Below are 22075 nucleotides of genomic sequence, written 5' to 3' on the forward strand. Positions count from 1 at the left end.
ACGAATGACAGGCGGTGCAACGAGCAGCTGTGTTGTGCGTTTGGCCCACGTGGCGGCGCGCCTCACTGCGCGTCGCCTTCGAGGTGGAAGGACGTGCTTTGCGTCAAATGCGCCACCGAAAACGGCGATTGCGTGTGTTGGGAGGAGAGGCGAAGCCTTCTTCTGCCGTGCGGCTACAGTATAAGGACGCCAACGGCCATACCATGTTGAATACACCGGTTCTCGTCCGATCACCGAAGTTAAGCAACATCGGGCCCGGTTAGTACTTGGATGGGTGACCGCCTGGGAACACCGGGTGCTGTTGGCTCCCTCTCTTCTTTTCAATTTTATGTCACTACACCTGCCAGCCCTCTTTTCATGCAAACTCTCAGGTGCGACAAAGATGCTTCCACAAGCATTTTAAACTACTGTATTAAACGTAAGATGCGAAATTACAGTAATGAACTCAATTTGAACAAGAATGCGCGGAGGAAGAGTGCTAGGAACTCGTTGAAAATAACGAAACACTGCGAATCGACAGATGTGCTCTTAAAATGTGTCAGAGCCTACTGTTTTGTAGGAGCGCTAAATTCCAATTTTGTAGCAGTGCACAACGGCAAATTTGTAAACAAAAATTAACCTTTCGTCGCTACAAGAGATGGATACTTTGCCGAACAGCCTGTGTCTTGTGTGCATGTTTTCGCACCTTTCCACGGCACGGCGCAGCACAGAGCGGCTCTGGTAGCTCCGAACGGCCGCACACGGCGCCTCGGACACGCCGGTTCGGCCCGCGCCCATCTCGCAGATGCTTCTCGTACTTGTGCTGTCATATGGACCGCGACCCGAGCGGCAGCGAGCGGCAGTCGAGCAAAGTCGGGACAAGTCGGGACGGAAGGGGACAGCCGAGAATGCACCGTGCGAATTACGCAAATATCTGGAAGCGCGACGCGTTTCAGGCAGGTGAGACCGCTTCCCTCTGTCTTCATTTCTTGCTTTCTTGTCACTACCCCTGCCAGCCCTTTTTTCATGCTACCTTTCTCATGTGACAAAGATGCTTCCATACTGATTTTAAACTATCGTAAGATACGATGTTAAGGAACTCAATTTGAAAAGAGTGCGCCAAGGAAGACTTCCAAAGAGTCTCTGGAAATAACAAAACAGTGTGAAGTGACAGAAATGTTGTGAAATACGTCAGGGCATATTGTTTTGTAGCAGTGCACAACGGCAAATTTGTAAACAAAAATTAACCTTTCGTCGCTACAAGAGATGGATACTTTGCCGAACAGCCTGTGTCTTGTGTGCATGTTTTCGCACCTTTCCACGGCACGGCGCAGCACAGAGCGGCTCTGGTAGCTCCGAACGGCCGCACACGGCGCCTCGGACACGCCGGTTCGGCCCGCGCCCATCTCGCAGATGCTTCTCGTACTTGTGCTGTCATATGGACCGCGACCCGAGCGGCAGCGAGCGGCAGTCGAGCAAAGTCGGGACAAGTCGGGACGGAAGGGGACAGCCGAGAATGCACCGTGCGAATTACGCAAATATCTGGAAGCGCGACGCGTGTCAGGCAGGTGAGAACGCTTCCCTCGGTCCAGCAGGACACTGCCACACCCCGCGCAGTCCCCCCGCCGCCCGGCCGCGCCCAAGCCCTGCGCCGGATAACAATAATAAGGTGCGTCTCCCGCGAGTGTCGGAGGCCGCACGAACCAAACGAATGACAGGCGGTGCAACGAGCAGCTGTGTTGTGCGTTTGGCCCACGTGGCGGCGCGCCTCACTGCGCGTCGCCTTCGAGGTGGAAGGACGTGCTTTGCGTCAAATGCGCCACCGAAAACGGCGATTGCGTGTGTTGGGAGGAGAGGCGAAGCCTTCTTCTGCCGTGCGGCTACAGTATAAGGACGCCAACGGCCATACCATGTTGAATACCCCGGTTCTCGTCCGATCACCGAAGTTAAGCAACATCGGGCCCGGTTAGTACTTGGATGGGTGACCGCCTGGGAACACCGGGTGCTGTTGGCTCCCTCTCTTCTATTAAATTTTATGTCACTACACCTGCCAGCCCTCTTTTCATGCAAACTCTCAGGTGCGACAAAGATGCTTCCACAAGCATTTTAAACTACTGTATTAAACGTAAGATGCGAAATTACAGTAATGAACTCAATTTGAACAAGAATGCGCGGAGGAAGAGTGCTAGGAACTCGTTGAAAATAACGAAACACTGCGAATCGACAGATGTGCTCTTAAAATGTGTCAGAGCCTACTGTTTTGTAGGAGCGCTAAATTCCAATTTTGTAGCAGTGCACAACGGCAAATTTGTAAACAAAAATTAACCTTTCGTCGCTACAAGAGATGGATACTTTGCCGAACAGCCTGTGTCTTGTGTGCATGTTTTCGCACCTTTCCACGGCACGGCGCAGCACAGAGCGGCTCTGGTAGCTCCGAACGGCCGCACACGGCGCCTCGGACACGCCGGTTCGGCCCGCGCCCATCTCGCAGATGCTTCTCGTACTTGTGCTGTCATATGGACCGCGACCCGAGCGGCAGCGAGCGGCAGTCGAGCAAAGTCGGGACAAGTCGGGACGGAAGGGGACAGCCGAGAATGCACCGTGCGAATTACGCAAATATCTGGAAGCGCGACGCGTTTCAGGCAGGTGAGACCGCTTCCCTCTGTCTTCATTTCTTGCTTTCTTGTCACTACCCCTGCCAGCCCTTTTTTCATGCTACCTTTCTCATGTGACAAAGATGCTTCCATACTGATTTTAAACTATCGTAAGATACGATGTTAAGGAACTCAATTTGAAAAGAGTGCGCCAAGGAAGACTTCCAAAGAGTCTCTGGAAATAACAAAACAGTGTGAAGTGACAGAAATGTTGTGAAATACGTCAGGGCATATTGTTTTGTAGCAGTGCACAACGGCAAATTTGTAAACAAAAATTAACCTTTCGTCGCTACAAGAGATGGATACTTTGCCGAACAGCCTGTGTCTTGTGTGCATGTTTTCGCACCTTTCCACGGCACGGCGCAGCACAGAGTGGCTCTGGTAGCTCCGAACGGCCGCACACGGCGCCTCGGACACGCCGGTTCGGCCCGCGCCCATCTCGCAGATGCTTCTCGTACTTGTGCTGTCATATGGACCGCGACCCGAGCGGCAGCGAGCGGCAGTCGAGCAAAGTCGGGACAAGTCGGGACGGAAGGGGACAGCCGAGAATGCACCGTGCGAATTACGCAAATATCTGGAAGCGCGACGCGTGTCAGGCAGGTGAGAACGCTTCCCTCGGTCCAGCAGGACACTGCCACACCCCGCGCAGTCCCCCCGCCGCCCGGCCGCGCCCAAGCCCTGCGCCGGATAACAATAATAAGGTGCGTCTCCCGCGAGTGTCGGAGGCCGCACGAACCAAACGAATGACAGGCGGTGCAACGAGCAGCTGTGTTGTGCGTTTGGCCCACGTGGCGGCGCGCCTCACTGCGCGTCGCCTTCGAGGTGGAAGGACGTGCTTTGCGTCAAATGCGCCACCGAAAACGGCGATTGCGTGTGTTGGGAGGAGAGGCGAAGCCTTCTTCTGCCGTGCGGCTACAGTATAAGGACGCCAACGGCCATACCATGTTGAATACACCGGTTCTCGTCCGATCACCGAAGTTAAGCAACATCGGGCCCGGTTAGTACTTGGATGGGTGACCGCCTGGGAACACCGGGTGCTGTTGGCTTCCTCTCTTATTTTAAATTTTATGTCACTACACCTGCCAGCCCTCTTTTCATACAAACTCTCAGGTGCGAAAAAGATGCTTCCACAAGCATTTTAAACCACTGTATTAAATGTAAGATGCGAAATTACAGTAATGAACTCAGTTTGAACAAAATGCGCGGAGGAAGAGTGCTAGGAAGTCGTTGAAAATAACGAAACACTGCGAATCGACAGATGTGCTCCTGAAATACGTCAGAGCCTACTGTTTTGTAGGAGCGCTAAATTCCAAAAACTAACTACATTAAAAAAACCTGTTCCTGTCCGACCACTGAAGATAAGCAACAACGTTAGTATTCGGATCGGCGACCGCCTGGGAACTCTGGCTGTCTTCATTTCTTGCTTTCTTGTCACTACCCCTGCCAGCCCTTTTTTCATGCTACCTTTCTCATGTGACAAAGATGCTTCCATACTGATTGTAAACTATCGTAAGATACGATATTAAGGAACTCAGTTTGAAAAGAGTGCGCCAAGGAAGACTTCCAAAGAGTCTCTGGAAATAACAAAACAGTATGAAGTGACAGAAATGTTGTGAAATACGTCAGGGCATATTGTTTTGTAGCAGTGCACAACGGCAAATTTGTAAACAAAAATTTACCTTTCGTCGCTACAAGAGATGGATGCTTTGTCGAACAGCCTGTGTCGTGTGTGCATGTTTTCGCACCTTTCCACGGCACGGCGCAGCACAGAGCTGCCCTGGTAGCTCCGAACGGCCGCACACGGCGCCTCGGACACGCCGGTTCGGCCCGCGCCCATCTCGCAGATGTTTCTCGAGCTTGTGCTGTCATATGGACCGCGACCCGAGCGGCAGCGAGCGGCAGTCGAGCAAAGTCGGGACAAGTCGGGACGGAAGGGGACAGCCGAGAATGCACCGTGCGAATTACGCCAATATCTGGAAGCGCGACGCGTGTCAGGCAGGTGAGAACGCTTCCCTCGGTCCAGCAGGACACTGCCACACCCCGCGCAGTCCCCCCGCCGCCCGGCCGCGCCCAAGCCCTGCGCCGGATAACAATAATAAGGTGCGTCTCCCGCGAGTGTCGGAGGCCGCACGAACCAAACGAATGACAGGCGGTGCAACGAGCAGCTGTGTTGTGCGTTTGGCCCACGTGGCGGCGCGCCTCACTGCGCGTCGCCTTCGAGGTGGAAGGACGTGCTTTGCGTCAAATGCGCCACCGAAAACGGCGATTGCGTGTGTTGGGAGGAGAGGCGAAGCCTTCTTCTGCCGTGCGGCTACAGTATAAGGACGCCAACGGCCATACCATGTTGAATACACCGGTTCTCGTCCGATCACCGAAGTTAAGCAACATCGGGCCCGGTTAGTACTTGGATGGGTGACCGCCTGGGAACACCGGGTGCTGTTGGCTTCCTCTCTTATTTTAAATTTTATGTCACTACACCTGCCAGCCCTCTTTTCATACAAACTCTCAGGTGCGAAAAAGATGCTTCCACAAGCATTTTAAACCACTGTATTAAACGTAAGATGCGAAATTACAGTAATGAACTCAGTTTGAACAAAATGCGCGGAGGAAGAGTGCTAGGAAGTCGTTGAAAATAACGAAACACTGCGAATCGACAGATGTGCTCCTGAAATACGTCAGAGCCTACTGTTTTGTAGGAGCGCTAAATTCCAAAAACTAACTACATTAAAAAAACCTGTTCCTGTCCGACCACTGAAGATAAGCAACAACGTTAGTATTCGGATCGGCGACCGCCTGGGAACTCTGGCTGTCTTCATTTCTTGCTTTCTTGTCACTACCCCTGCCAGCCCTTTTTTCATGCTACCTTTCTCATGTGACAAAGATGCTTCCATACTGATTGTAAACTATCGTAAGATACGATATTAAGGAACTCAGTTTGAAAAGAGTGCGCCAAGGAAGACTTCCAAAGAGTCTCTGGAAATAACAAAACAGTATGAAGTGACAGAAATGTTGTGAAATACGTCAGGGCATATTGTTTTGTAGCAGTGCACAACGGCAAATTTGTAAACAAAAATTTACCTTTCGTCGCTACAAGAGATGGATGCTTTGTCGAACAGCCTGTGTCGTGTGTGCATGTTTTCGCACCTTTCCACGGCACGGCGCAGCACAGAGCTGCCCTGGTAGCTCCGAACGGCCGCACACGGCGCCTCGGACACGCCGGTTCGGCCCGCGCCCATCTCGCAGATGTTTCTCGAGCTTGTGCTGTCATATGGACCGCGACCCGAGCGGCAGCGAGCGGCAGTCGAGCAAAGTCGGGACAAGTCGGGACGGAAGGGGACAGCCGAGAATGCACCGTGCGAATTACGCCAATATCTGGAAGCGCGACGCGTGTCAGGCAGGTGAGAACGCTTCCCTCGGTCCAGCAGGACACTGCCACACCCCGCGCAGTCCCCCCGCCGCCCGGCCGCGCCCAAGCCCTGCGCCGGATAACAATAATAAGGTGCGTCTCCCGCGAGTGTCGGAGGCCGCACGAACCAAACGAATGACAGGCGGTGCAACGAGCAGCTGTGTTGTGCGTTTGGCCCACGTGGCGGCGCGCCTCACTGCGCGTCGCCTTCGAGGTGGAAGGACGTGCTTTGCGTCAAATGCGCCACCGAAAACGGCGATTGCGTGTGTTGGGAGGAGAGGCGAAGCCTTCTTCTGCCGTGCGGCTACAGTATAAGGACGCCAACGGCCATACCATGTTGAATACACCGGTTCTCGTCCGATCACCGAAGTTAAGCAACATCGGGCCCGGTTAGTACTTGGATGGGTGACCGCCTGGGAACACCGGGTGCTGTTGGCTTCCTCTCTTATTTTAAATTTTATGTCACTACATCTGCCAGCCCTCTTTTCATACAAACTCTCAGGTGCGAAAAAGATGCTTCCACAAGCATTTTAAACCACTGTATTAAACGTAAGATGCGAAATTACAGTAATGAACTCAGTTTGAACAAAATGCGCGGAGGAAGAGTGCTAGGAAGTCGTTGAAAATAACGAAACACTGCGAATCGACAGATGTGCTCCTGAAATACGTCAGAGCCTACTGTTTTGTAGGAGCGCTAAATTCCAAAAACTAACTACATTAAAAAAACCTGTTCCTGTCCGACCACTGAAGATAAGCAACAACGTTAGTATTCGGATCGGCGACCGCCTGGGAACTCTGGCTGTCTTCATTTCTTGCTTTCTTGTCACTACCCCTGCCAGCCCTTTTTTCATGCTACCTTTCTCATGTGACAAAGATGCTTCCATACTGATTGTAAACTATCGTAAGATACGATATTAAGGAACTCAGTTTGAAAAGAGTGCGCCAAGGAAGACTTCCAAAGAGTCTCTGGAAATAACAAAACAGTATGAAGTGACAGAAATGTTGTGAAATACGTCAGGGCATATTGTTTTGTAGCAGTGCACAACGGCAAATTTGTAAACAAAAATTTACCTTTCGTCGCTACAAGAGATGGATGCTTTGTCGAACAGCCTGTGTCGTGTGTGCATGTTTTCGCACCTTTCCACGGCACGGCGCAGCACAGAGCTGCCCTGGTAGCTCCGAACGGCCGCACACGGCGCCTCGGACACGCCGGTTCGGCCCGCGCCCATCTCGCAGATGTTTCTCGAGCTTGTGCTGTCATATGGACCGCGACCCGAGCGGCAGCGAGCGGCAGTCGAGCAAAGTCGGGACAAGTCGGGACGGAAGGGGACAGCCGAGAATGCACCGTGCGAATTACGCCAATATCTGGAAGCGCGACGCGTGTCAGGCAGGTGAGAACGCTTCCCTCGGTCCAGCAGGACACTGCCACACCCCGCGCAGTCCCCCCGCCGCCCGGCCGCGCCCAAGCCCTGCGCCGGATAACAATAATAAGGTGCGTCTCCCGCGAGTGTCGGAGGCCGCACGAACCAAACGAATGACAGGCGGTGCAACGAGCAGCTGTGTTGTGCGTTTGGCCCACGTGGCGGCGCGCCTCACTGCGCGTCGCCTTCGAGGTGGAAGGACGTGCTTTGCGTCAAATGCGCCACCGAAAACGGCGATTGCGTGTGTTGGGAGGAGAGGCGAAGCCTTCTTCTGCCGTGCGGCTACAGTATAAGGACGCCAACGGCCATACCATGTTGAATACACCGGTTCTCGTCCGATCACCGAAGTTAAGCAACATCGGGCCCGGTTAGTACTTGGATGGGTGACCGCCTGGGAACACCGGGTGCTGTTGGCTTCCTCTCTTATTTTAAATTTTATGTCACTACACCTGCCAGCCCTCTTTTCATACAAACTCTCAGGTGCGAAAAAGATGCTTCCACAAGCATTTTAAACCACTGTATTAAATGTAAGATGCGAAATTACAGTAATGAACTCAGTTTGAACAAAATGCGCGGAGGAAGAGTGCTAGGAAGTCGTTGAAAATAACGAAACACTGCGAATCGACAGATGTGCTCCTGAAATACGTCAGAGCCTACTGTTTTGTAGGAGCGCTAAATTCCAAAAACTAACTACATTAAAAAAACCTGTTCCTGTCCGACCACTGAAGATAAGCAACAACGTTAGTATTCGGATCGGCGACCGCCTGGGAACTCTGGCTGTCTTCATTTCTTGCTTTCTTGTCACTACCCCTGCCAGCCCTTTTTTCATGCTACCTTTCTCATGTGACAAAGATGCTTCCATACTGATTGTAAACTATCGTAAGATACGATATTAAGGAACTCAGTTTGAAAAGAGTGCGCCAAGGAAGACTTCCAAAGAGTCTCTGGAAATAACAAAACAGTATGAAGTGACAGAAATGTTGTGAAATACGTCAGGGCATATTGTTTTGTAGCAGTGCACAACGGCAAATTTGTAAACAAAAATTTACCTTTCGTCGCTACAAGAGATGGATGCTTTGTCGAACAGCCTGTGTCGTGTGTGCATGTTTTCGCACCTTTCCACGGCACGGCGCAGCACAGAGCTGCCCTGGTAGCTCCGAACGGCCGCACACGGCGCCTCGGACACGCCGGTTCGGCCCGCGCCCATCTCGCAGATGTTTCTCGAGCTTGTGCTGTCATATGGACCGCGACCCGAGCGGCAGCGAGCGGCAGTCGAGCAAAGTCGGGACAAGTCGGGACGGAAGGGGACAGCCGAGAATGCACCGTGCGAATTACGCCAATATCTGGAAGCGCGACGCGTGTCAGGCAGGTGAGAACGCTTCCCTCGGTCCAGCAGGACACTGCCACACCCCGCGCAGTCCCCCCGCCGCCCGGCCGCGCCCAAGCCCTGCGCCGGATAACAATAATAAGGTGCGTCTCCCGCGAGTGTCGGAGGCCGCACGAACCAAACGAATGACAGGCGGTGCAACGAGCAGCTGTGTTGTGCGTTTGGCCCACGTGGCGGCGCGCCTCACTGCGCGTCGCCTTCGAGGTGGAAGGACGTGCTTTGCGTCAAATGCGCCACCGAAAACGGCGATTGCGTGTGTTGGGAGGAGAGGCGAAGCCTTCTTCTGCCGTGCGGCTACAGTATAAGGACGCCAACGGCCATACCATGTTGAATACACCGGTTCTCGTCCGATCACCGAAGTTAAGCAACATCGGGCCCGGTTAGTACTTGGATGGGTGACCGCCTGGGAACACCGGGTGCTGTTGGCTTCCTCTCTTATTTTAAATTTTATGTCACTACACCTGCCAGCCCTCTTTTCATACAAACTCTCAGGTGCGAAAAAGATGCTTCCACAAGCATTTTAAACCACTGTATTAAATGTAAGATGCGAAATTACAGTAATGAACTCAGTTTGAACAAAATGCGCGGAGGAAGAGTGCTAGGAAGTCGTTGAAAATAACGAAACACTGCGAATCGACAGATGTGCTCCTGAAATACGTCAGAGCCTACTGTTTTGTAGGAGCGCTAAATTCCAAAAACTAACTACATTAAAAAAACCTGTTCCTGTCCGACCACTGAAGATAAGCAACAACGTTAGTATTCGGATCGGCGACCGCCTGGGAACTCTGGCTGTCTTCATTTCTTGCTTTCTTGTCACTACCCCTGCCAGCCCTTTTTTCATGCTACCTTTCTCATGTGACAAAGATGCTTCCATACTGATTGTAAACTATCGTAAGATACGATATTAAGGAACTCAGTTTGAAAAGAGTGCGCCAAGGAAGACTTCCAAAGAGTCTCTGGAAATAACAAAACAGTATGAAGTGACAGAAATGTTGTGAAATACGTCAGGGCATATTGTTTTGTAGCAGTGCACAACGGCAAATTTGTAAACAAAAATTTACCTTTCGTCGCTACAAGAGATGGATGCTTTGTCGAACAGCCTGTGTCGTGTGTGCATGTTTTCGCACCTTTCCACGGCACGGCGCAGCACAGAGCTGCCCTGGTAGCTCCGAACGGCCGCACACGGCGCCTCGGACACGCCGGTTCGGCCCGCGCCCATCTCGCAGATGTTTCTCGAGCTTGTGCTGTCATATGGACCGCGACCCGAGCGGCAGCGAGCGGCAGTCGAGCAAAGTCGGGACAAGTCGGGACGGAAGGGGACAGCCGAGAATGCACCGTGCGAATTACGCCAATATCTGGAAGCGCGACGCGTGTCAGGCAGGTGAGAACGCTTCCCTCGGTCCAGCAGGACACTGCCACACCCCGCGCAGTCCCCCCGCCGCCCGGCCGCGCCCAAGCCCTGCGCCGGATAACAATAATAAGGTGCGTCTCCCGCGAGTGTCGGAGGCCGCACGAACCAAACGAATGACAGGCGGTGCAACGAGCAGCTGTGTTGTGCGTTTGGCCCACGTGGCGGCGCGCCTCACTGCGCGTCGCCTTCGAGGTGGAAGGACGTGCTTTGCGTCAAATGCGCCACCGAAAACGGCGATTGCGTGTGTTGGGAGGAGAGGCGAAGCCTTCTTCTGCCGTGCGGCTACAGTATAAGGACGCCAACGGCCATACCATGTTGAATACACCGGTTCTCGTCCGATCACCGAAGTTAAGCAACATCGGGCCCGGTTAGTACTTGGATGGGTGACCGCCTGGGAACACCGGGTGCTGTTGGCTTCCTCTCTTATTTTAAATTTTATGTCACTACACCTGCCAGCCCTCTTTTCATACAAACTCTCAGGTGCGAAAAAGATGCTTCCACAAGCATTTTAAACCACTGTATTAAATGTAAGATGCGAAATTACAGTAATGAACTCAGTTTGAACAAAATGCGCGGAGGAAGAGTGCTAGGAAGTCGTTGAAAATAACGAAACACTGCGAATCGACAGATGTGCTCCTGAAATACGTCAGAGCCTACTGTTTTGTAGGAGCGCTAAATTCCAAAAACTAACTACATTAAAAAAACCTGTTCCTGTCCGACCACTGAAGATAAGCAACAACGTTAGTATTCGGATCGGCGACCGCCTGGGAACTCTGGCTGTCTTCATTTCTTGCTTTCTTGTCACTACCCCTGCCAGCCCTTTTTTCATGCTACCTTTCTCATGTGACAAAGATGCTTCCATACTGATTGTAAACTATCGTAAGATACGATATTAAGGAACTCAGTTTGAAAAGAGTGCGCCAAGGAAGACTTCCAAAGAGTCTCTGGAAATAACAAAACAGTATGAAGTGACAGAAATGTTGTGAAATACGTCAGGGCATATTGTTTTGTAGCAGTGCACAACGGCAAATTTGTAAACAAAAATTTACCTTTCGTCGCTACAAGAGATGGATGCTTTGTCGAACAGCCTGTGTCGTGTGTGCATGTTTTCGCACCTTTCCACGGCACGGCGCAGCACAGAGCTGCCCTGGTAGCTCCGAACGGCCGCACACGGCGCCTCGGACACGCCGGTTCGGCCCGCGCCCATCTCGCAGATGTTTCTCGAGCTTGTGCTGTCATATGGACCGCGACCCGAGCGGCAGCGAGCGGCAGTCGAGCAAAGTCGGGACAAGTCGGGACGGAAGGGGACAGCCGAGAATGCACCGTGCGAATTACGCCAATATCTGGAAGCGCGACGCGTGTCAGGCAGGTGAGAACGCTTCCCTCGGTCCAGCAGGACACTGCCACACCCCGCGCAGTCCCCCCGCCGCCCGGCCGCGCCCAAGCCCTGCGCCGGATAACAATAATAAGGTGCGTCTCCCGCGAGTGTCGGAGGCCGCACGAACCAAACGAATGACAGGCGGTGCAACGAGCAGCTGTGTTGTGCGTTTGGCCCACGTGGCGGCGCGCCTCACTGCGCGTCGCCTTCGAGGTGGAAGGACGTGCTTTGCGTCAAATGCGCCACCGAAAACGGCGATTGCGTGTGTTGGGAGGAGAGGCGAAGCCTTCTTCTGCCGTGCGGCTACAGTATAAGGACGCCAACGGCCATACCATGTTGAATACACCGGTTCTCGTCCGATCACCGAAGTTAAGCAACATCGGGCCCGGTTAGTACTTGGATGGGTGACCGCCTGGGAACACCGGGTGCTGTTGGCTTCCTCTCTTATTTTAAATTTTATGTCACTACACCTGCCAGCCCTCTTTTCATACAAACTCTCAGGTGCGAAAAAGATGCTTCCACAAGCATTTTAAACCACTGTATTAAATGTAAGATGCGAAATTACAGTAATGAACTCAGTTTGAACAAAATGCGCGGAGGAAGAGTGCTAGGAAGTCGTTGAAAATAACGAAACACTGCGAATCGACAGATGTGCTCCTGAAATACGTCAGAGCCTACTGTTTTGTAGGAGCGCTAAATTCCAAAAACTAACTACATTAAAAAAACCTGTTCCTGTCCGACCACTGAAGATAAGCAACAACGTTAGTATTCGGATCGGCGACCGCCTGGGAACTCTGGCTGTCTTCATTTCTTGCTTTCTTGTCACTACCCCTGCCAGCCCTTTTTTCATGCTACCTTTCTCATGTGACAAAGATGCTTCCATACTGATTGTAAACTATCGTAAGATACGATATTAAGGAACTCAGTTTGAAAAGAGTGCGCCAAGGAAGACTTCCAAAGAGTCTCTGGAAATAACAAAACAGTATGAAGTGACAGAAATGTTGTGAAATACGTCAGGGCATATTGTTTTGTAGCAGTGCACAACGGCAAATTTGTAAACAAAAATTTACCTTTCGTCGCTACAAGAGATGGATGCTTTGTCGAACAGCCTGTGTCGTGTGTGCATGTTTTCGCACCTTTCCACGGCACGGCGCAGCACAGAGCTGCCCTGGTAGCTCCGAACGGCCGCACACGGCGCCTCGGACACGCCGGTTCGGCCCGCGCCCATCTCGCAGATGTTTCTCGAGCTTGTGCTGTCATATGGACCGCGACCCGAGCGGCAGCGAGCGGCAGTCGAGCAAAGTCGGGACAAGTCGGGACGGAAGGGGACAGCCGAGAATGCACCGTGCGAATTACGCCAATATCTGGAAGCGCGACGCGTGTCAGGCAGGTGAGAACGCTTCCCTCGGTCCAGCAGGACACTGCCACACCCCGCGCAGTCCCCCCGCCGCCCGGCCGCGCCCAAGCCCTGCGCCGGATAACAATAATAAGGTGCGTCTCCCGCGAGTGTCGGAGGCCGCACGAACCAAACGAATGACAGGCGGTGCAACGAGCAGCTGTGTTGTGCGTTTGGCCCACGTGGCGGCGCGCCTCACTGCGCGTCGCCTTCGAGGTGGAAGGACGTGCTTTGCGTCAAATGCGCCACCGAAAACGGCGATTGCGTGTGTTGGGAGGAGAGGCGAAGCCTTCTTCTGCCGTGCGGCTACAGTATAAGGACGCCAACGGCCATACCATGTTGAATACACCGGTTCTCGTCCGATCACCGAAGTTAAGCAACATCGGGCCCGGTTAGTACTTGGATGGGTGACCGCCTGGGAACACCGGGTGCTGTTGGCTTCCTCTCTTATTTTAAATTTTATGTCACTACACCTGCCAGCCCTCTTTTCATACAAACTCTCAGGTGCGAAAAAGATGCTTCCACAAGCATTTTAAACCACTGTATTAAATGTAAGATGCGAAATTACAGTAATGAACTCAGTTTGAACAAAATGCGCGGAGGAAGAGTGCTAGGAAGTCGTTGAAAATAACGAAACACTGCGAATCGACAGATGTGCTCCTGAAATACGTCAGAGCCTACTGTTTTGTAGGAGCGCTAAATTCCAAAAACTAACTACATTAAAAAAACCTGTTCCTGTCCGACCACTGAAGATAAGCAACAACGTTAGTATTCGGATCGGCGACCGCCTGGGAACTCTGGCTGTCTTCATTTCTTGCTTTCTTGTCACTACCCCTGCCAGCCCTTTTTTCATGCTACCTTTCTCATGTGACAAAGATGCTTCCATACTGATTGTAAACTATCGTAAGATACGATATTAAGGAACTCAGTTTGAAAAGAGTGCGCCAAGGAAGACTTCCAAAGAGTCTCTGGAAATAACAAAACAGTATGAAGTGACAGAAATGTTGTGAAATACGTCAGGGCATATTGTTTTGTAGCAGTGCACAACGGCAAATTTGTAAACAAAAATTTACCTTTCGTCGCTACAAGAGATGGATGCTTTGTCGAACAGCCTGTGTCGTGTGTGCATGTTTTCGCACCTTTCCACGGCACGGCGCAGCACAGAGCTGCCCTGGTAGCTCCGAACGGCCGCACACGGCGCCTCGGACACGCCGGTTCGGCCCGCGCCCATCTCGCAGATGTTTCTCGAGCTTGTGCTGTCATATGGACCGCGACCCGAGCGGCAGCGAGCGGCAGTCGAGCAAAGTCGGGACAAGTCGGGACGGAAGGGGACAGCCGAGAATGCACCGTGCGAATTACGCCAATATCTGGAAGCGCGACGCGTGTCAGGCAGGTGAGAACGCTTCCCTCGGTCCAGCAGGACACTGCCACACCCCGCGCAGTCCCCCCGCCGCCCGGCCGCGCCCAAGCCCTGCGCCGGATAACAATAATAAGGTGCGTCTCCCGCGAGTGTCGGAGGCCGCACGAACCAAACGAATGACAGGCGGTGCAACGAGCAGCTGTGTTGTGCGTTTGGCCCACGTGGCGGCGCGCCTCACTGCGCGTCGCCTTCGAGGTGGAAGGACGTGCTTTGCGTCAAATGCGCCACCGAAAACGGCGATTGCGTGTGTTGGGAGGAGAGGCGAAGCCTTCTTCTGCCGTGCGGCTACAGTATAAGGACGCCAACGGCCATACCATGTTGAATACACCGGTTCTCGTCCGATCACCGAAGTTAAGCAACATCGGGCCCGGTTAGTACTTGGATGGGTGACCGCCTGGGAACACCGGGTGCTGTTGGCTTCCTCTCTTATTTTAAATTTTATGTCACTACACCTGCCAGCCCTCTTTTCATACAAACTCTCAGGTGCGAAAAAGATGCTTCCACAAGCATTTTAAACCACTGTATTAAATGTAAGATGCGAAATTACAGTAATGAACTCAGTTTGAACAAAATGCGCGGAGGAAGAGTGCTAGGAAGTCGTTGAAAATAACGAAACACTGCGAATCGACAGATGTGCTCCTGAAATACGTCAGAGCCTACTGTTTTGTAGGAGCGCTAAATTCCAAAAACTAACTACATTAAAAAAACCTGTTCCTGTCCGACCACTGAAGATAAGCAACAACGTTAGTATTCGGATCGGCGACCGCCTGGGAACTCTGGCTGTCTTCATTTCTTGCTTTCTTGTCACTACCCCTGCCAGCCCTTTTTTCATGCTACCTTTCTCATGTGACAAAGATGCTTCCATACTGATTGTAAACTATCGTAAGATACGATATTAAGGAACTCAGTTTGAAAAGAGTGCGCCAAGGAAGACTTCCAAAGAGTCTCTGGAAATAACAAAACAGTATGAAGTGACAGAAATGTTGTGAAATACGTCAGGGCATATTGTTTTGTAGCAGTGCACAACGGCAAATTTGTAAACAAAAATTTACCTTTCGTCGCTACAAGAGATGGATGCTTTGTCGAACAGCCTGTGTCGTGTGTGCATGTTTTCGCACCTTTCCACGGCACGGCGCAGCACAGAGCTGCCCTGGTAGCTCCGAACGGCCGCACACGGCGCCTCGGACACGCCGGTTCGGCCCGCGCCCATCTCGCAGATGTTTCTCGAGCTTGTGCTGTCATATGGACCGCGACCCGAGCGGCAGCGAGCGGCAGTCGAGCAAAGTCGGGACAAGTCGGGACGGAAGGGGACAGCCGAGAATGCACCGTGCGAATTACGCCAATATCTGGAAGCGCGACGCGTGTCAGGCAGGTGAGAACGCTTCCCTCGGTCCAGCAGGACACTGCCACACCCCGCGCAGTCCCCCCGCCGCCCGGCCGCGCCCAAGCCCTGCGCCGGATAACAATAATAAGGTGCGTCTCCCGCGAGTGTCGGAGGCCGCACGAACCAAACGAATGACAGGCGGTGCAACGAGCAGCTGTGTTGTGCGTTTGGCCCACGTGGCGGCGCGCCTCACTGCGCGTCGCCTTCGAGGTGGAAGGACGTGCTTTGCGTCAAATGCGCCACCGAAAACGGCGATTGCGTGTGTTGGGAGGAGAGGCGAAGCCTTCTTCTGCCGTGCGGCTACAGTATAAGGACGCCAACGGCCATACCATGTTGAATACACCGGTTCTCGTCCGATCACCGAAGTTAAGCAACATCGGGCCCGGTTAGTACTTGGATGGGTGACCGCCTGGGAACACCGGGTGCTGTTGGCTTCCTCTCTTATTTTAAATTTTATGTCACTACACCTGCCAGCCCTCTTTTCATACAAACTCTCAGGTGCGAAAAAGATGCTTCCACAAGCATTTTAAACCACTGTATTAAATGTAAGATGCGAAATTACAGTAATGAACTCAGTTTGAACAAAATGCGCGGAGGAAGAGTGCTAGGAAGTCGTTGAAAATAACGAAACACTGCGAATCGACAGATGTGCTCCTGAAATACGTCAGAGCCTACTGTTTTGTAGGAGCGCTAAATTCCAAAAACTAACTACATTAAAAAAACCTGTTCCTGTCCGACCACTGAAGATAAGCAACAACGTTAGTATTCGGATCGGCGACCGCCTGGGAACTCTGGCTGTCTTCATTTCTTGCTTTCTTGTCACTACCCCTGCCAGCCCTTTTTTCATGCTACCTTTCTCATGTGACAAAGATGCTTCCATACTGATTGTAAACTATCGTAAGATACGATATTAAGGAACTCAGTTTGAAAAGAGTGCGCCAAGGAAGACTTCCAAAGAGTCTCTGGAAATAACAAAACAGTATGAAGTGACAGAAATGTTGTGAAATACGTCAGGGCATATTGTTTTGTAGCAGTGCACAACGGCAAATTTGTAAACAAAAATTTACCTTTCGTCGCTACAAGAGATGGATGCTTTGTCGAACAGCCTGTGTCGTGTGTGCATGTTTTCGCACCTTTCCACGGCACGGCGCAGCACAGAGCTGCCCTGGTAGCTCCGAACGGCCGCACACGGCGCCTCGGACACGCCGGTTCGGCCCGCGCCCATCTCGCAGATGTTTCTCGAGCTTGTGCTGTCATATGGACCGCGACCCGAGCGGCAGCGAGCGGCAGTCGAGCAAAGTCGGGACAAGTCGGGACGGAAGGGGACAGCCGAGAATGCACCGTGCGAATTACGCCAATATCTGGAAGCGCGACGCGTGTCAGGCAGGTGAGAACGCTTCCCTCGGTCCAGCAGGACACTGCCACACCCCGCGCAGTCCCCCCGCCGCCCGGCCGCGCCCAAGCCCTGCGCCGGATAACAATAATAAGGTGCGTCTCCCGCGAGTGTCGGAGGCCGCACGAACCAAACGAATGACAGGCGGTGCAACGAGCAGCTGTGTTGTGCGTTTGGCCCACGTGGCGGCGCGCCTCACTGCGCGTCGCCTTCGAGGTGGAAGGACGTGCTTTGCGTCAAATGCGCCACCGAAAACGGCGATTGCGTGTGTTGGGAGGAGAGGCGAAGCCTTCTTCTGCCGTGCGGCTACAGTATAAGGACGCCAACGGCCATACCATGTTGAATACACCGGTTCTCGTCCGATCACCGAAGTTAAGCAACATCGGGCCCGGTTAGTACTTGGATGGGTGACCGCCTGGGAACACCGGGTGCTGTTGGCTTCCTCTCTTATTTTAAATTTTATGTCACTACACCTGCCAGCCCTCTTTTCATACAAACTCTCAGGTGCGAAAAAGATGCTTCCACAAGCATTTTAAACCACTGTATTAAATGTAAGATGCGAAATTACAGTAATGAACTCAGTTTGAACAAAATGCGCGGAGGAAGAGTGCTAGGAAGTCGTTGAAAATAACGAAACACTGCGAATCGACAGATGTGCTCCTGAAATACGTCAGAGCCTACTGTTTTGTAGGAGCGCTAAATTCCAAAAACTAACTACATTAAAAAAACCTGTTCCTGTCCGACCACTGAAGATAAGCAACAACGTTAGTATTCGGATCGGCGACCGCCTGGGAACTCTGGCTGTCTTCATTTCTTGCTTTCTTGTCACTACCCCTGCCAGCCCTTTTTTCATGCTACCTTTCTCATGTGACAAAGATGCTTCCATACTGATTTTAAACTATCGTAAGATACGATATTAAGGAACTCAGTTTGAAAAGAGTGCGCCAAGGAAGACTTCCAAAGAGTCTCTGGAAATAACAAAACAGTATGAAGTGACAGAAATATTGTGAAATACGTCAGGGCATATTGTTTTGTAGCAGTGCACAACGGCAAATTTGTAAACAAAAATTTACCTTTCGTCGCTACAAGAGATGGATGCTTTGTCGAACAGCCTGTGTCGTGTGTGCATGTTTTCGCACCTTTCCACGGCACGGCGCAGCACAGAGTGGCTCTGGTAGCTCCGAACGGCCGCACACGGCGCCTCGGACACGCCGGTTCGGCCCGCGCCCATCTCGCAGATGTTTCTCGAGCTTGTGCTGTCATATGGACCGCGACCCGAGCGGCAGCGAGCGGCAGTCGAGCAAAGTCGGGACAAGTCGGGACGGAAGGGGACAGCCGAGAATGCACCGTGCGAATTACGCCAATATCTGGAAGCGCGACGCGTGTCAGGCAGGTGAGAACGCTTCCCTCGGTCCAGCAGGACACTGCCACATCCCGCGCAGTCCCCCCGCCGCCCGGCCGCGCCCAAGCCCTGCGCCGGATAACAATAATAAGGTGCGTCTCCCGCGAGTGTCGGAGGCCGCACGAACCAAACGAATGACAGGCGGTGCAACGAGCAGCTGTGTTGTGCGTTTGGCCCACGTGGCGGCGCGCCTCACTGCGCGTCGCCTTCGAGGTGGAAGGACGTGCTTTGCGTCAAATGCGCCACCGAAAACGGCGATTGCGTGTGTTGGGAGGAGAGGCGAAGCCTTCTTCTGCCGTGCGGCTACAGTATAAGGACGCCAACGGCCATACCATGTTGAATACACCGGTTCTCGTCCGATCACCGAAGTTAAGCAACATCGGGCCCGGTTAGTACTTGGATGGGTGACCGCCTGGGAACACCGGGTGCTGTTGGCTTCCTCTCTTATTTTAAATTTTATGTCACTACACCTGCCAGCCCTCTTTTCATACAAACTCTCAGGTGCGAAAAAGATGCTTCCACAAGCATTTTAAACCACTGTATTAAACGTAAGATGCGAAATTACAGTAATGAACTCAGTTTGAACAAAATGCGCGGAGGAAGAGTGCTAGGAAGTCGTTGAAAATAACGAAACACTGCGAATCGACAGATGTGCTCCTGAAATACGTCAGAGCCTACTGTTTTGTAGGAGCGCTAAATTCCAAAAACTAACTACATTAAAAAAACCTGTTCCTGTCCGACCACTGAAGATAAGCAACAACGTTAGTATTCGGATCGGCGACCGCCTGGGAACTCTGGCTGTCTTCATTTCTTGCTTTCTTGTCACTACCCCTGCCAGCCCTTTTTTCATGCTACTTTTCTCATGTGACAAAGATGCTTCCATACTGATTGTAAACTATCGTAAGATACGATATTAAGGAACTCAGTTTGAAAAGAGTGCGCCAAGGAAGACTTCCAAAGAGTCTCTGGAAATAACAAAACAGTGTGAAGTGACAGAAATGTTGTGAAATACGTCAGGGCATATTGTTTTGTAGCAGTGCACAACGGCAAATTTGTAAACAAAAATTAACCTTTCGTCGCTACAAGAGATGGATACTTTGCCGAACAGCCTGTGTCTTGTGTGCATGTTTTCGCACCTTTCCACGGCACGGCGCAGCACAGAGTGGCTCTGGTAGCTCCGAACGGCCGCACACGGCGCCTCGGACACGCCGGTTCGGCCCGCGCCCATCTCGCAGATGCTTCTCGTACTTGTGCTGTCATATGGACCGCGACCCGAGCGGCAGCGAGCGGCAGTCGAGCAAAGTCGGGACAAGTCGGGACGGAAGGGGACAGCGAGAATGCACCGTGCGAATTACGCAAATATCTGGAAGCGCGACGCGTGTCAGGCAGGTGAGAACGCTTCCCTCGGTCCAGCAGGACACTGCCACACCCCGCGCAGTCCCCCCGCCGCCCGGCCGCGCCCAAGCCCTGCGCCGGATAACAATAATAAGGTGCGTCTCCCGCGAGTGTCGGAGGCCGCACGAACCAAACGAATGACAGGCGGTGCAACGAGCAGCTGTGTTGTGCGTTTGGCCCACGTGGCGGCGCGCCTCACTGCGCGTCGCCTTCGAGGTGGAAGGACGTGCTTTGCGTCAAATGCGCCACCGAAAACGGCGATTGCGTGTGTTGGGAGGAGAGGCGAAGCCTTCTTCTGCCGTGCGGCTACAGTATAAGGACGCCAACGGCCATACCATGTTGAATACGCCGGTTCTCGTCCGATCACCGAAGTTAAGCAACATCGGGCCCGGTTAGTACTTGGATGGGTGACCGCCTGGGAACACCGGGTGCTGTTGGCTCCCTCTCTTCTTTTAAATTTTATGTCACTACACCTGCCAGCCCTCTTTTCATACAAACTCTCAGGTGCGAAAAAGATGCTTCCACAAGCATTTTAAACCACTGTATTAAATGTAAGATGCGAAATTACAGTAATGAACTCAGTTTGAACAAAATGCGCGGAGGAAGAGTGCTAGGAAGTCGTTGAAAATAACGAAACACTGCGAATCGACAGATGTGCTCCTGAAATACGTCAGAGCCTACTGTTTTGTAGGAGCGCTAAATTCCAAAAACTAACTACATTAAAAAAACCTGTTCCTGTCCGACCACTGAAGATAAGCAACAACGTTAGTATTCGGATCGGCGACCGCCTGGGAACTCTGGCTGTCTTCATTTCTTGCTTTCTTGTCACTACCCCTGCCAGCCCTTTTTTCATGCTACCTTTCTCATGTGACAAAGATGCTTCCATACTGATTTTAAACTATCGTAAGATACGATATTAAGGAACTCAGTTTGAAAAGAGTGCGCCAAGGAAGACTTCCAAAGAGTCTCTGGAAATAACAAAACAGTATGAAGTGACAGAAATATTGTGAAATACGTCAGGGCATATTGTTTTGTAGCAGTGCACAACGGCAAATTTGTAAACAAAAATTTACCTTTCGTCGCTACAAGAGATGGATGCTTTGTCGAACAGCCTGTGTCGTGTGTGCATGTTTTCGCACCTTTCCACGGCACGGCGCAGCACAGAGTGGCTCTGGTAGCTCCGAACGGCCGCACACGGCGCCTCGGACACGCCGGTTCGGCCCGCGCCCATCTCGCAGATGTTTCTCGAGCTTGTGCTGTCATATGGACCGCGACCCGAGCGGCAGCGAGCGGCAGTCGAGCAAAGTCGGGACAAGTCGGGACGGAAGGGGACAGCCGAGAATGCACCGTGCGAATTACGCCAATATCTGGAAGCGCGACGCGTGTCAGGCAGGTGAGAACGCTTCCCTCGGTCCAGCAGGACACTGCCACATCCCGCGCAGTCCCCCCGCCGCCCGGCCGCGCCCAAGCCCTGCGCCGGATAACAATAATAAGGTGCGTCTCCCGCGAGTGTCGGAGGCCGCACGAACCAAACGAATGACAGGCGGTGCAACGAGCAGCTGTGTTGTGCGTTTGGCCCACGTGGCGGCGCGCCTCACTGCGCGTCGCCTTCGAGGTGGAAGGACGTGCTTTGCGTCAAATGCGCCACCGAAAACGGCGATTGCGTGTGTTGGGAGGAGAGGCGAAGCCTTCTTCTGCCGTGCGGCTACAGTATAAGGACGCCAACGGCCATACCATGTTGAATACACCGGTTCTCGTCCGATCACCGAAGTTAAGCAACATCGGGCCCGGTTAGTACTTGGATGGGTGACCGCCTGGGAACACCGGGTGCTGTTGGCTTCCTCTCTTATTTTAAATTTTATGTCACTACACCTGCCAGCCCTCTTTTCATACAAACTCTCAGGTGCGAAAAAGATGCTTCCACAAGCATTTTAAACCACTGTATTAAACGTAAGATGCGAAATTACAGTAATGAACTCAGTTTGAACAAAATGCGCGGAGGAAGAGTGCTAGGAAGTCGTTGAAAATAACGAAACACTGCGAATCGAC

The 22075-nt window shown here is 52.4% G+C and overlaps 16 non-coding genes across 16 annotated transcripts; all 16 read left to right on the forward strand.

Moving 5' to 3' along the window:
- The first annotated feature begins 188 nt into the window (after positions 1 to 188).
- LOC126275048 (5S ribosomal RNA) lies at positions 189 to 307 on the forward strand. Its single transcript, XR_007550585.1, has one exon. It is a non-coding gene; the product is annotated as a 5S ribosomal RNA (ribosomal RNA).
- Positions 308 to 1874: 1567 nt separating this feature from the next.
- Positions 1875 to 1993, forward strand: LOC126274031 (5S ribosomal RNA). The gene has a single exon (XR_007549861.1). It is a non-coding gene; the product is annotated as a 5S ribosomal RNA (ribosomal RNA).
- Positions 1994 to 3560: 1567 nt separating this feature from the next.
- On the forward strand, positions 3561 to 3679 carry LOC126275049 (5S ribosomal RNA). The gene has a single exon (XR_007550586.1). It is a non-coding gene; the product is annotated as a 5S ribosomal RNA (ribosomal RNA).
- A 1280-nt stretch (positions 3680 to 4959) lies between these two features.
- LOC126275050 (5S ribosomal RNA) lies at positions 4960 to 5078 on the forward strand. The gene has a single exon (XR_007550587.1). It is a non-coding gene; the product is annotated as a 5S ribosomal RNA (ribosomal RNA).
- Positions 5079 to 6358: 1280 nt separating this feature from the next.
- Positions 6359 to 6477, forward strand: LOC126275051 (5S ribosomal RNA). Its single transcript, XR_007550588.1, has one exon. It is a non-coding gene; the product is annotated as a 5S ribosomal RNA (ribosomal RNA).
- Positions 6478 to 7757: 1280 nt separating this feature from the next.
- Positions 7758 to 7876, forward strand: LOC126275052 (5S ribosomal RNA). The gene has a single exon (XR_007550589.1). It is a non-coding gene; the product is annotated as a 5S ribosomal RNA (ribosomal RNA).
- Positions 7877 to 9156: 1280 nt separating this feature from the next.
- Positions 9157 to 9275, forward strand: LOC126275053 (5S ribosomal RNA). The gene has a single exon (XR_007550590.1). It is a non-coding gene; the product is annotated as a 5S ribosomal RNA (ribosomal RNA).
- A 1280-nt stretch (positions 9276 to 10555) lies between these two features.
- LOC126275054 (5S ribosomal RNA) lies at positions 10556 to 10674 on the forward strand. The gene has a single exon (XR_007550591.1). It is a non-coding gene; the product is annotated as a 5S ribosomal RNA (ribosomal RNA).
- Positions 10675 to 11954: 1280 nt separating this feature from the next.
- On the forward strand, positions 11955 to 12073 carry LOC126275055 (5S ribosomal RNA). The gene has a single exon (XR_007550592.1). It is a non-coding gene; the product is annotated as a 5S ribosomal RNA (ribosomal RNA).
- A 1280-nt stretch (positions 12074 to 13353) lies between these two features.
- Positions 13354 to 13472, forward strand: LOC126275056 (5S ribosomal RNA). The gene has a single exon (XR_007550593.1). It is a non-coding gene; the product is annotated as a 5S ribosomal RNA (ribosomal RNA).
- A 1280-nt stretch (positions 13473 to 14752) lies between these two features.
- On the forward strand, positions 14753 to 14871 carry LOC126275058 (5S ribosomal RNA). Its single transcript, XR_007550595.1, has one exon. It is a non-coding gene; the product is annotated as a 5S ribosomal RNA (ribosomal RNA).
- Positions 14872 to 16151: 1280 nt separating this feature from the next.
- Positions 16152 to 16270, forward strand: LOC126275059 (5S ribosomal RNA). Its single transcript, XR_007550596.1, has one exon. It is a non-coding gene; the product is annotated as a 5S ribosomal RNA (ribosomal RNA).
- Positions 16271 to 17550: 1280 nt separating this feature from the next.
- Positions 17551 to 17669, forward strand: LOC126275060 (5S ribosomal RNA). The gene has a single exon (XR_007550597.1). It is a non-coding gene; the product is annotated as a 5S ribosomal RNA (ribosomal RNA).
- A 1280-nt stretch (positions 17670 to 18949) lies between these two features.
- On the forward strand, positions 18950 to 19068 carry LOC126275061 (5S ribosomal RNA). Its single transcript, XR_007550598.1, has one exon. It is a non-coding gene; the product is annotated as a 5S ribosomal RNA (ribosomal RNA).
- A 1279-nt stretch (positions 19069 to 20347) lies between these two features.
- LOC126273862 (5S ribosomal RNA) lies at positions 20348 to 20466 on the forward strand. Its single transcript, XR_007549699.1, has one exon. It is a non-coding gene; the product is annotated as a 5S ribosomal RNA (ribosomal RNA).
- Positions 20467 to 21746: 1280 nt separating this feature from the next.
- On the forward strand, positions 21747 to 21865 carry LOC126275062 (5S ribosomal RNA). The gene has a single exon (XR_007550599.1). It is a non-coding gene; the product is annotated as a 5S ribosomal RNA (ribosomal RNA).
- The last annotated feature ends 210 nt before the right edge of the window (positions 21866 to 22075 follow it).

The sequence above is a fragment of the Schistocerca gregaria genome, chromosome 5 (genome assembly GCF_023897955.1).
Source record: "Schistocerca gregaria isolate iqSchGreg1 chromosome 5, iqSchGreg1.2, whole genome shotgun sequence".
Classification (NCBI taxonomy): Eukaryota; Metazoa; Arthropoda; class Insecta; order Orthoptera; family Acrididae; genus Schistocerca; species Schistocerca gregaria.